This window comes from Terrapene carolina, unplaced genomic scaffold (genome assembly GCF_002925995.2).
Source record: "Terrapene carolina triunguis isolate 2854851 unplaced genomic scaffold, T_m_triunguis-2.0 Scaffold23, whole genome shotgun sequence".
Classification (NCBI taxonomy): Eukaryota; Metazoa; Chordata; order Testudines; family Emydidae; genus Terrapene; species Terrapene triunguis.
Window position 1 is genome coordinate 13,983,002 of NW_020664374.1, and position 9,887 is coordinate 13,992,888.

The following is a 9,887-nucleotide window of genomic DNA, read 5'->3' on the forward strand; positions in this document are numbered from 1 at the left end:
TTTTGACCTCTGAATTATCAGAATACAGCATAGACAGGGACTGTTGATTACATGGTCCGCCCTACTATACATATGTAAATACACAGAAACACAAACATTATCTCCCCACATGTCTTCTGTGGGTTATTCATTTTGCAGGATGTTTAACCCTTTCTTCTAGTCAGATTTCATTTTTCAATAAATATTTTTAGAAGAATGACTGAGGTCAGAAACCCTAATTGTTCAAAACTGATAGCAAATTAATCTGTGAATTTATTTATAAGCACATGAGGTTCTCTCTGACACTACTGGCTTTTGAAACTTTGCACAATGGAATTCACATGAGATGCATAAGACTCAATGCTGGCATTGAGTCTAGTTGTCAGGGGGAGGAAAGGAACCAGAGGAACACAGCAGCCATCTATTCTGTAGAAACTAATTTAATCATATCCTTCAAGTCTGGGAGACCGAATCAAATCACAGAGACTTTTAATGTCAATGAGCTACTAGCTATTTGCCCTGCAGAATTACAAGGAAACATTAATGATGATAACACTTTATTAATGCCATTAGCTTAACACCTTTTTAAAAAAAATCTTTAAGGTCAATAATTCTGAATTGCCTGGAGGCAAATTAGATTGAAATTGTTTTCTGTGATTTATGTGTTTTTCATTAAAGATTTCAATCTTCTGTAAAATCTGTACAGAAGTAAAAGCTGTCCATGGTCATTTATTACAATGACCAAGTGTGGGAGACTAAGAAGTAAAGCCATCGTCCTCTGAATTCACTCAGATACAGTGTCACTGAACCTAGGGAGTGCAAACAGTTTTAGTACTAACACCACAACTTGCCTAATCATGGTGGAGGCGGCGGAGAAGGAAGCACAGCTAAGTCCCTTGTACTATGTTCTTTCCTAGCACATGATGTTTGTTTAATGCATGCTAATTTTCTGCTGTCACTTCCAAAAGTACCATCTTCTGGAAGCCACTTTATTCTAAGCTTGGGAAATGATTCCCTCCCCATGAGGTTCTGAGGTGTTTTCCTGTATGGACTTCCTGTGTTATGCCAACCAGGAAAACGTACAAATCAGGAGACAGACATTAAAAAAGCACGAGGCTGGTATAAAACTCATGAGCTTTATTTAATTCCCATGACTTTGGGAGAGAGGGTCTGTTTTCTAATTTTATAATTCAGGGAAATGTGTACTCTTTCTGTCTGTCTCTGGTACATGTATGTTCCAAGCTGAAGCACACACACATACTTATAGCTCAGTCCCTCTCACTCCCTCATAGCTCACTGAAATAGAACTCTTCATGTGTTTCTCCTCTAACTGTTTTTCCTGTCACTGAGAGAGTTGGCAAAGCTGAAGAACTGGTAAATCTTTAAGCTTAATGAATTTCAGGTTCTTAGCCATCAATCAGTGAAACTTGATTTAAACTAGCCAGAACTTTAAAAGCTGCCACAGGCTTTAAAACCCTGTAAGATGCAAAGTCTGGTGATATTTGTCATTGGTGATATCAAAAATTTACTAGTTTGGGTTCAGAAGGGTTTAGATAAAAATATGTCATTCTGGTTTGTGTGTGTGTTTGCGCACCCATTAAGTTTCACTTTAAATGAAGTTCTATCTTAAAAAGTGAATAATGACGTAGGGTTCTATAGGCATTTATTTCCATGGCCAATTTGCTCACTTTGCAAGTTAAAATATTTTTTCCTCAGAAGTATGGCCCCCACAAACTCACCTTGGGATTTGGCAGTCATGCTGGCCTCTTTCTGACTTCTGGATCTGCACACATAATAAAAGTTCTAAAGGACAAATGAAACTCTGGGACAGCTGTACACTGGCTTTAAGAGAGGTCACAGAGGTGTCACTGATGACATACACCTGTATAGTTGTCAGCTTATCTGAGTGTATAATTTGGCCTGCACAAACTGTGTTATAAGAGGTGGAAAGAAACCAGCTTGGCTGTCAGAGCCCAGGGGGAGTTTGTTGGACTAGAAATTATAAATTAATCAAAATATCGAAATTAGTGAGATGCTATCAATATGGAACCTCAAAATGCCCTTATTACTTAGAAATACATATCTGAATAGTGACTCTAAAAACAGCATTGTGGATTCCATGTTTGTGTCTCATTGGTTCTGTATCAACTTGGAACAATTTTCAAGTAAAATTGTTTTTTCTTCACCCCTCCCCCACTCCACAGATGGCCCTGCAAAATCAACATGGTAAGTAAACATCAAAATGGTTTTTTTGTGTTTGTGCTTCATCTCAGTAATAAATCAGCCTGCAGATAAAATTTTGCCCTATCTCTGTAACCCCATAGAAAGCAGCATAATTTGACTTGCAAAATCTCTGTTACTGGGGATGGCATGTGAGAAAGAAAGACTCTACATTCAGTGGGTTGAGTTTTCAGGGCTTGCAGATAGAAATTGTAATTTGAGTATGTGATCTGCAAGTCATTGCTGTGAATTAGAGATAAAAATTTTCCCTGAAAACTAAGTGTGGGAGGGTGGCTGGGTAGCGTATGGCTAATGTTTCAGTAGAGTTTTTCTTTCCCTCTTTGCTTCACTCTCTCTCTCTCTCTTTGATACAATCTCTTTCTATTTGTTTTCCACTCTTTCCCACTGTCTGCTTTATTTTTCACTGTTTTAAATTGAATTTTTTTTCTTTTTAGTCTCTTTTGTCTAAACAGAATGTGAACCCCTAGTACTGCTTAAGTCTGAGCTGAACTTTGAAACCATGATGTTCAAGAAAGTTTAGATTACATGGGTGTGACCTTGCCCTGTGGTGTTATCTGGACTGGTGATCTGCTAGGTCACTCCAATCCTTGCCTCTGGGAGCCAGCTTTACCGTACTCTGCTGCGAGAACCCCCACTCCTGGGCTGTTCACGCACAACCTCTGGCATGTAAGCTGCTCTTTGGATTGTGCAATCGAATGACACTAGCCAATACCTCCCGTCCCAGTCACAACCATCGGAATCTTCATCTTGTAGTGTCCAGTTATGCCTGCTGGATGCTGCAAGCTTATATGAGTTCGTCAATTTAACAAAGAAATTGATATGTATCAGGCTTGTTATCCCAAGGAGAGTCTCTGACACATTTCAAACCAAACGCACTGCTTCAGATAGAATAAACAAATAAACTTATTAACTGTAAAGATAGATTTTAAGCGATTATAAGTCAAAGCATAACAAGTCAGATTTGGTCAAATGAAATAAAAGCAAAACGCATTCTAAGCTGATCTTAACACTTTCAATTCCCTTACAAACTTAGATGTTTCTCACCACAGGCTGGCTGGTTACTCTTCAGCCAGGCTCTCCCCTTTGATTAGTGCTTTAGTTGCTTGGTGTGGTGACTGTAGATGTAGGTGGAAGAGAGAGGAAGAGCATGGCAAACGTCTCTTCCTTTTATCATGTCCTTTTCTCCAACTTGGCTTTGCCCCCCACTTCAGAGTCAGGTGAGCATTACTGAGTCTCTCCAAGCAAGGTTGAGCAATTCCCCTGGTGTGGCCTCATGCAGGTGAGTCATTGCATTGTAGCTACCTTGCTGGACAATGGCTGTTGATGGGTTGTTTGACACCCCGCCCGGGCATTGGTTACTTTCTTTGCTAGTTGCCTCTGGGAAGCTAATATCTGGCTGATTCCCCCAATTTACAGCATGTTTTAGTGACAACCATACTACACCATAACTTCGTATGCATTAATGATATACATATATGTATAGAGAAATGACTTTCAGCAGATCATAACCTTTCCTCTGATACCTTACAAGGCATGCTTTATACATAAGATCATGATTCTATGAAAATGAGGAATATGCAGGTTTCAGCATGCTCCCCCCAAGGTATAGAATGTCACAATGGGCTCTCCCTTTCTTAAAGATAGCCCAAGGTTTTATCTTCCAGAGTCCCAAATCCACAGTTGTTTTAGACTACAGGGAGTTACCGTGCCAGAACATAATATGTATATATATAAATAAGGAGATATACCTATCTCAGAGAGCTGGAAGGGACCTTGAAAAGTCATTGAGTCTAGTCCCCTGTCTTCACTAGCAGGACCAAGTACTGTCCCTGACAGTTTTTTCCCCCCTAAATGGCCCCCTCCAGGATTAAACTCACAACCCTGGGTTTAGCAGGCCAATGCTCAAACCACTGAGCTATCCCTCCCAATATGACAGTGTGACACACAGGAAAATAATTGGACCACTTCATCTTGCCTGGAGATGAATTTTACAAATACTATATTTTATATATATAATTTTTGCACAAAATAAAATAAAAAATAGTTGAGCTAGAGACTGAATATAGTAACTGACACTATCATTAGTAAGTATGACAAGAAGTTTCTCTGGGCTTCCCAACAAACTAAATTAAGTTACTCCCAACCTTAATGCTGCATTAAAATTTTGTACATCTTAAATTAAACTGTGTTCTGTGCACAGGCCAGAGGCCTGCCTAACACTAATAACAACAGTTAATACTTTGTACATATAAAATACCTTTCTTCAGAGGCTCTCAGGGGGGCTATGTAAACCTTTATGCCAAGGGCAAAAGAGAAACAAAAGGTTCCCCTCCTTTTCCTGCTAGGTTCTTTATCTACATAAATATGGAGAGGAAATCCCCAGTTCATGCATGTGCCTCCATGTTCCTCCATGCATGGATCTCTCCCCATATCTATATAAGAGGCTGCTCAACCATCTCCCCAGCAGCATCCCCCACCTCCCTGGCAACCCTCAGTAGCCTCCCTGCTGGTCTGTGGACTGGTAAAAAAGTAGACAGGCTTACTGGAAAAACATGGGGAGAAAAGGGGGAAGGGAAGGGACACTTCATCCCCTCCAGTGCCATGGAGATTGGACAAGAAAGGTAACACAGTCTGGGGTGCATTATCTGTTCTGCAATGTCCCAGGGCAACCATGCCCAGGGGAGGCCAGGGAAGGTCAGAGATTGGGGCAGAGCTGCCAGAGGCACAAATCTGTAGAGAGGCCTTGGCCTCCCTATCCTCTCTCGCAAAGTTTGGACATAGGTCCCACAGCCTATGCTGTGTAGGGCTGGCAGGGGGGGTGTCAAATCCCATCCCCAACTAAACTATTAGGGAAAAACTGCATAAGAAGATCCTCATGGAGTTTTCTTCTCTGGAACCACTTGGCAACCCCCTGTTGAGATTTACTGCAGGTGAGCAAGATCTGGCCTATATTAATTCTGTGTGCTTCAATTTCCAGAAATAGTACATTTGATATTCTTTTGGGGAGGTTTTGGAATTACAGAGATCAGTTAAACAAAGCTGCTTGCTGAGAGAGCAAATCATATGGCTGACCCTTGGGATTATGTGAGGTAGGCCCAGTCTCTCTCTCACTCATGAATGTAGTAAGTCATGTCACCTATACCACATGACATTTAGCAGGAAGTTTTACATGTACTCCAAAACAAAAGCATGAAATTGAGTTTTGAAATATGTGTCCAACTGTCCAGATATCACAAAGTGCTTTGCTTCCAATTTCTGTGAAGGATTTATGGGCGTCAAAAAGTTTTGCATAAAACCTAGCTAGTTTTTCTTTCCTTGTTCATATTAGAATCCAAGCAAATTTGTGTGGTTTTGTAATGAAACATACACGTAGCTTTATTTAAGTAGTCCCTTTCAGTTTAAGAAATTAGTATTGATATTCCGGTACTGCCCACAATATGCAATTTATGATCCACACATACAGGAAGACACTGTCCCTGTGCTGAAGGGCTCACAACCCAGAATTTAGCCATGACACAATGAGTGAGGGAGAGACAAATAAAGGGAGAGGCCTGGGGCTTGAACAGGATTACAAAAAATAAGATTTTGTGATGACTAGGTGAGTTCCAACCATTGTAGTTTTAATGTGACAGTCACATAGCTGAGAGCAGGCCCTGACTAGGATACTGAGCAATTGTGCTATTATACCATCAGAAAACAGGCATTGCAACAATGGAGGAAGAGAGAAACAACATACAATGGAGGTGAAGAATAACTGGAAAAGGAGATCTACACAGAGGCCCAGATCTTCAAAGGTATGTAAGTGCCCAACTCCCATTGAAATCAATGGGCGTTAGGCACTTAAGTACTTTTGAGGATCTGGGCCAAAACCTTTTGAGTGCCCTGTAATTTTTTTCTATAACTCCTTTCAATTTACCAGAGTCATCTAGGGCCAGATTCCGATACCCTTACACATACCAAATAGTAACTTACTTCACAAGCAACCTTGTTGATTTCAACTGAACTCTTCATAGAGTAAGTACTATACAAGGTGAGTAGGGAGATCACAACCTGGCCCTTAATGTATAATCTATTTTTGCATGTTTTTGTGCATATAGGTCTGATAAATTGAGGGGACTTAGGCAAAGTTTTGGGAGCTGCACAAAATATATCACCTGGACATCTTACAACCACCCATTTGATCTTGGAAGGAAGGGTACTAGAGGAGGAGGGGGTGAGTGAGGCTTGGAAGGGGGAGTGGAGTACCATGTTCAGGGACAATGAAGAGTCAGGACAATAGGCTGGAAGGAAGCATCAATATGCTGTGGACCGATCAAAATATATTGCCCTGGTCATGCTATTGTGCACCCAGCATTCTGTCCCTTCTGTGAACCAATTTTACGAATAAGAAGAGAATACATATTATAGGATGGTAAAATGTGTTTGTTTCTTGAGCAACGTTGCCATCTAGTTAGGGTGACCAGATGTCCCGTTTTTAAAGGGACAGTCCCATATTTAAGCCCTCCTGCAGCTGTCCCGACTTTTTCTTAAAAACGGGCAAATTGTCCCGTATTTTCTGTCTCCCTCCCACATCAGTACTGGTGGGTCCTGCTGCTGGCCGGATCCCTGCTTGCCAGCTGCCCGCCCACCAGCGGTGAGTGTGGGGGTCCAGTGGCTGACGATGGGGGTGGGTGTGTAAGGCTGGTGGCGGGGCGAAGATGCAGCGCACGGGACCAGCTGCTCCCCTTGCTGGTCTGTCAGTGCAGCCCCTGATGCATGCTGGCTCTCAGCCAGCAGTGCCCCACCCCCCGTCCCGTTTTCAGCTGGCACTGGCTGCGCCCTGTGAGCTGTGGTGGCTGGTGAGTGCAGGCAGGTGCCAGGCAGCCGCCGGTTACGTATTGCCTCTGCTGCCCACCCAGCGGCCCTTTATGTGCTCCCCCTCTCGCTGTCCTCTCCCTGCTTTGCCCCTTCTCCCTCCCAAGCCCCGCTGCTCCTCCATATCCCCCACGGCAAGGCACGTCCCACTCCCAGCGCTGTGCGGAGAACCAGCCTCTGGTCAGAGCACTCAGCTCACCAACAGCCTAGCCATCAGGCTCTTTCCTTCCCTCACTGACTCTGGCTGGCCCAGCACCCCAGGAAAGCCCAAGACCCTCTGGCCTGGGGTGCTGGCCAGTAGGAACCGAGCCCTGCATGAGCCAAAGCCCCGCACAGCGCTGGCACAGGGAAGCCTCTCCACCCCTCAGCTAAGCTCTGGGGTGGTGGTGGTGGTGGGAATGATTTCCAGCCTATTCCTGCCCTGAATCTGCAGGCTCCATAGCAGTTCCTGGGGCTTAATAACCCTCTTTAAACCTCCGCGCCCCCATCCGCCCTGGGTCTGCTCCGTCACCTAGGCACCCTCCCCTGCTGAGTCACCTCTCTGGTGGGGTTCGCTGAAGCCCCTGCACAATGCATCCTTAGGGCTTAACCCCTTCCTGCCTGCGCTGTAGCCAGAGGCGGCTGACTTATGTTGATGGCCAGCAGCAGCCTGGAGGTGTTAGCCTGGAGCCTTTCACCACTGCATGGGCAGGAAGGAACAAGCTGCTTCCAGCCACACTGGGGGAGGGGTGGTGAGGGGAAAGAGAGAAACTCTGCAAAGACATGGGCCAGGTCATCCCTTCCCTCCTGCACAGCGCCAAAAGGCTGCTGCAGGCCACATTCTGGTGTGAACCCTGGCAGAAATCTGGGGGGCGGGGGAGGATGTGACCCTGTGTGCCCTCGCCTCCACGTGTTGCCTCGGGAAGACCTGGTGCCAGGTACCAGGAGAGGCAGGGCTGTCCCAGGGGCCCAGCCAGGCATGGAGGGCGGAGAGCACCGGGCAGGGAGGGTCGGGTCGGTTGGTTACACCCCCCCATGTGAGAGAGGTGTATGGAAGTGTGTGTGTGTCACCTCTCCCCATGAGTGTGTGTATGTGTGTGGGGGAAATAGGGGTGTCTGTGTCACCCCTCCCCATGTGAACCCTAAAGCCTTAAAGATAAGAAGGTAAATAAAAAGAATTCAACTATGCAGTATTTCTTTTTAACAGGGGCTCAGTCAACTTGATGTTAATTTGAATGTTTGTACAGCATAGTTCTGATTGATTGCCATTGAACTTGCTTGAATATGAGTAATTTTACCAGGTGTCCCATATTCAGCATAGGGAAATATGGTCACCCTACATCTAGTTATCTAAAAGGACTCTGTGTAGTATCTAATTGATTATATTAAATCACAAAGGTATAAAATTATCTTGAATTAAGCTGTTTAAAGTTGTTTTTAATGGCTACAACATAAGATAAACACAATTGCTGAAAATAAAACAGGGATCGATTACATCTAATGAAACTGTAAGAGATCACCTTGTTGGCCAGCAGCAAAGTCCTGCAGTACAACAACAACTAGCTCCAGGTCTCTATAGGACGGAGTAATATTTGATATCTTTCTCTATGGACTTACTGTACATTTCCTCACTGGGAAGTTCAACAGCTTCATATCAGCAGAAAACAAATTGGACACAGCAACAGGATTTTTGTACCCTCACTAATACCATTTAGTTTTGCTGGAGAGTCTGAGGAGAGTCTTCTGATTTGGTATATTGTGAATACTTGTACAGAATAGATAAACATCTATGCATTTTTCTAAAATGTAGTTTATATAATACACATTCATCAGTTAGTTAAATACTTTTTATATTGCCTGTCACTCAAAAAGTACTTAGGTGTTTAACATAAATTAATTCAATAATGAGCCCTACATTTGGATTAATAGATCAGTTCTAACTCTTCAGAAAAAAGACAGACAGACACACTCTCTCTCTCCCTCCCTCCCACAGGGCAAAGATTCATAATGAATTGTAAAAACAGTGACAGAGAAACTCCAATGGACATTCTTGGGCCCAGAATCATCCCTCTTCTAGGGATGCAAGGACCAATGGCAGGCAGCTTGGGTCTCCCATATCCTGAAGTTACTGAAGAGGTCTGTTTGGCCCCAGGTGGAGGTTAGGGCTGCCCTATAATTGCACCTTGGCTGCTATGACCCCTCTGTGGGGAATAGCCAGGATATTAAAGTGCCCTAGTCATGATGCTTCCTGCCCCAGCACACCTTCCTCCCACCAGTTATCCCTCACCTCAGCTATGCCTCCAGCACTAGGAGCTCTTGTGAGGGTGAGGGCAGGGATGTAGAGCCAGCAGTGTCCTGTCAATACTAGGGTTACCATCCGTCCGTATTTCCCCGGACATGTCCGGCTTTTGCGTCTTTAAATAGCCGTCCGGGAGGAATTGGTAACAAGGTTAAAAGGTCCGGGATTTTCCCCCCTCCCCTCCCTCCTTCCCTTCCATTCAGAGTGCGGCGCGGCTGATTGGGCGGCTGGGCCTGATTGAGCCGCTCCCATTGGCCTCCAGCAGCCAGAGCCCCTCCCCTGCTCCCACCCTGCTGCCTGCAGCCCGGTGTAACCACACAAACAGCCCGAGCAGCGTGTTTTGCCTACACGTGGAGCCAGCATCTGACCGGCATGGGCATAGTAAGGGAAGTCCCGGGGGGCAGTCAGGGAGCAGGGGGAGCGTTGGATGGGTCCCCGGCCTCCACCTGCCACCCCCCCTCCGTGCGTCCCCCCCGCGGGTTCCCTCCCCGCCCCCGCCTCTCCTCTGCCTGCTTGTGCTGCCGGAGTAGCACAT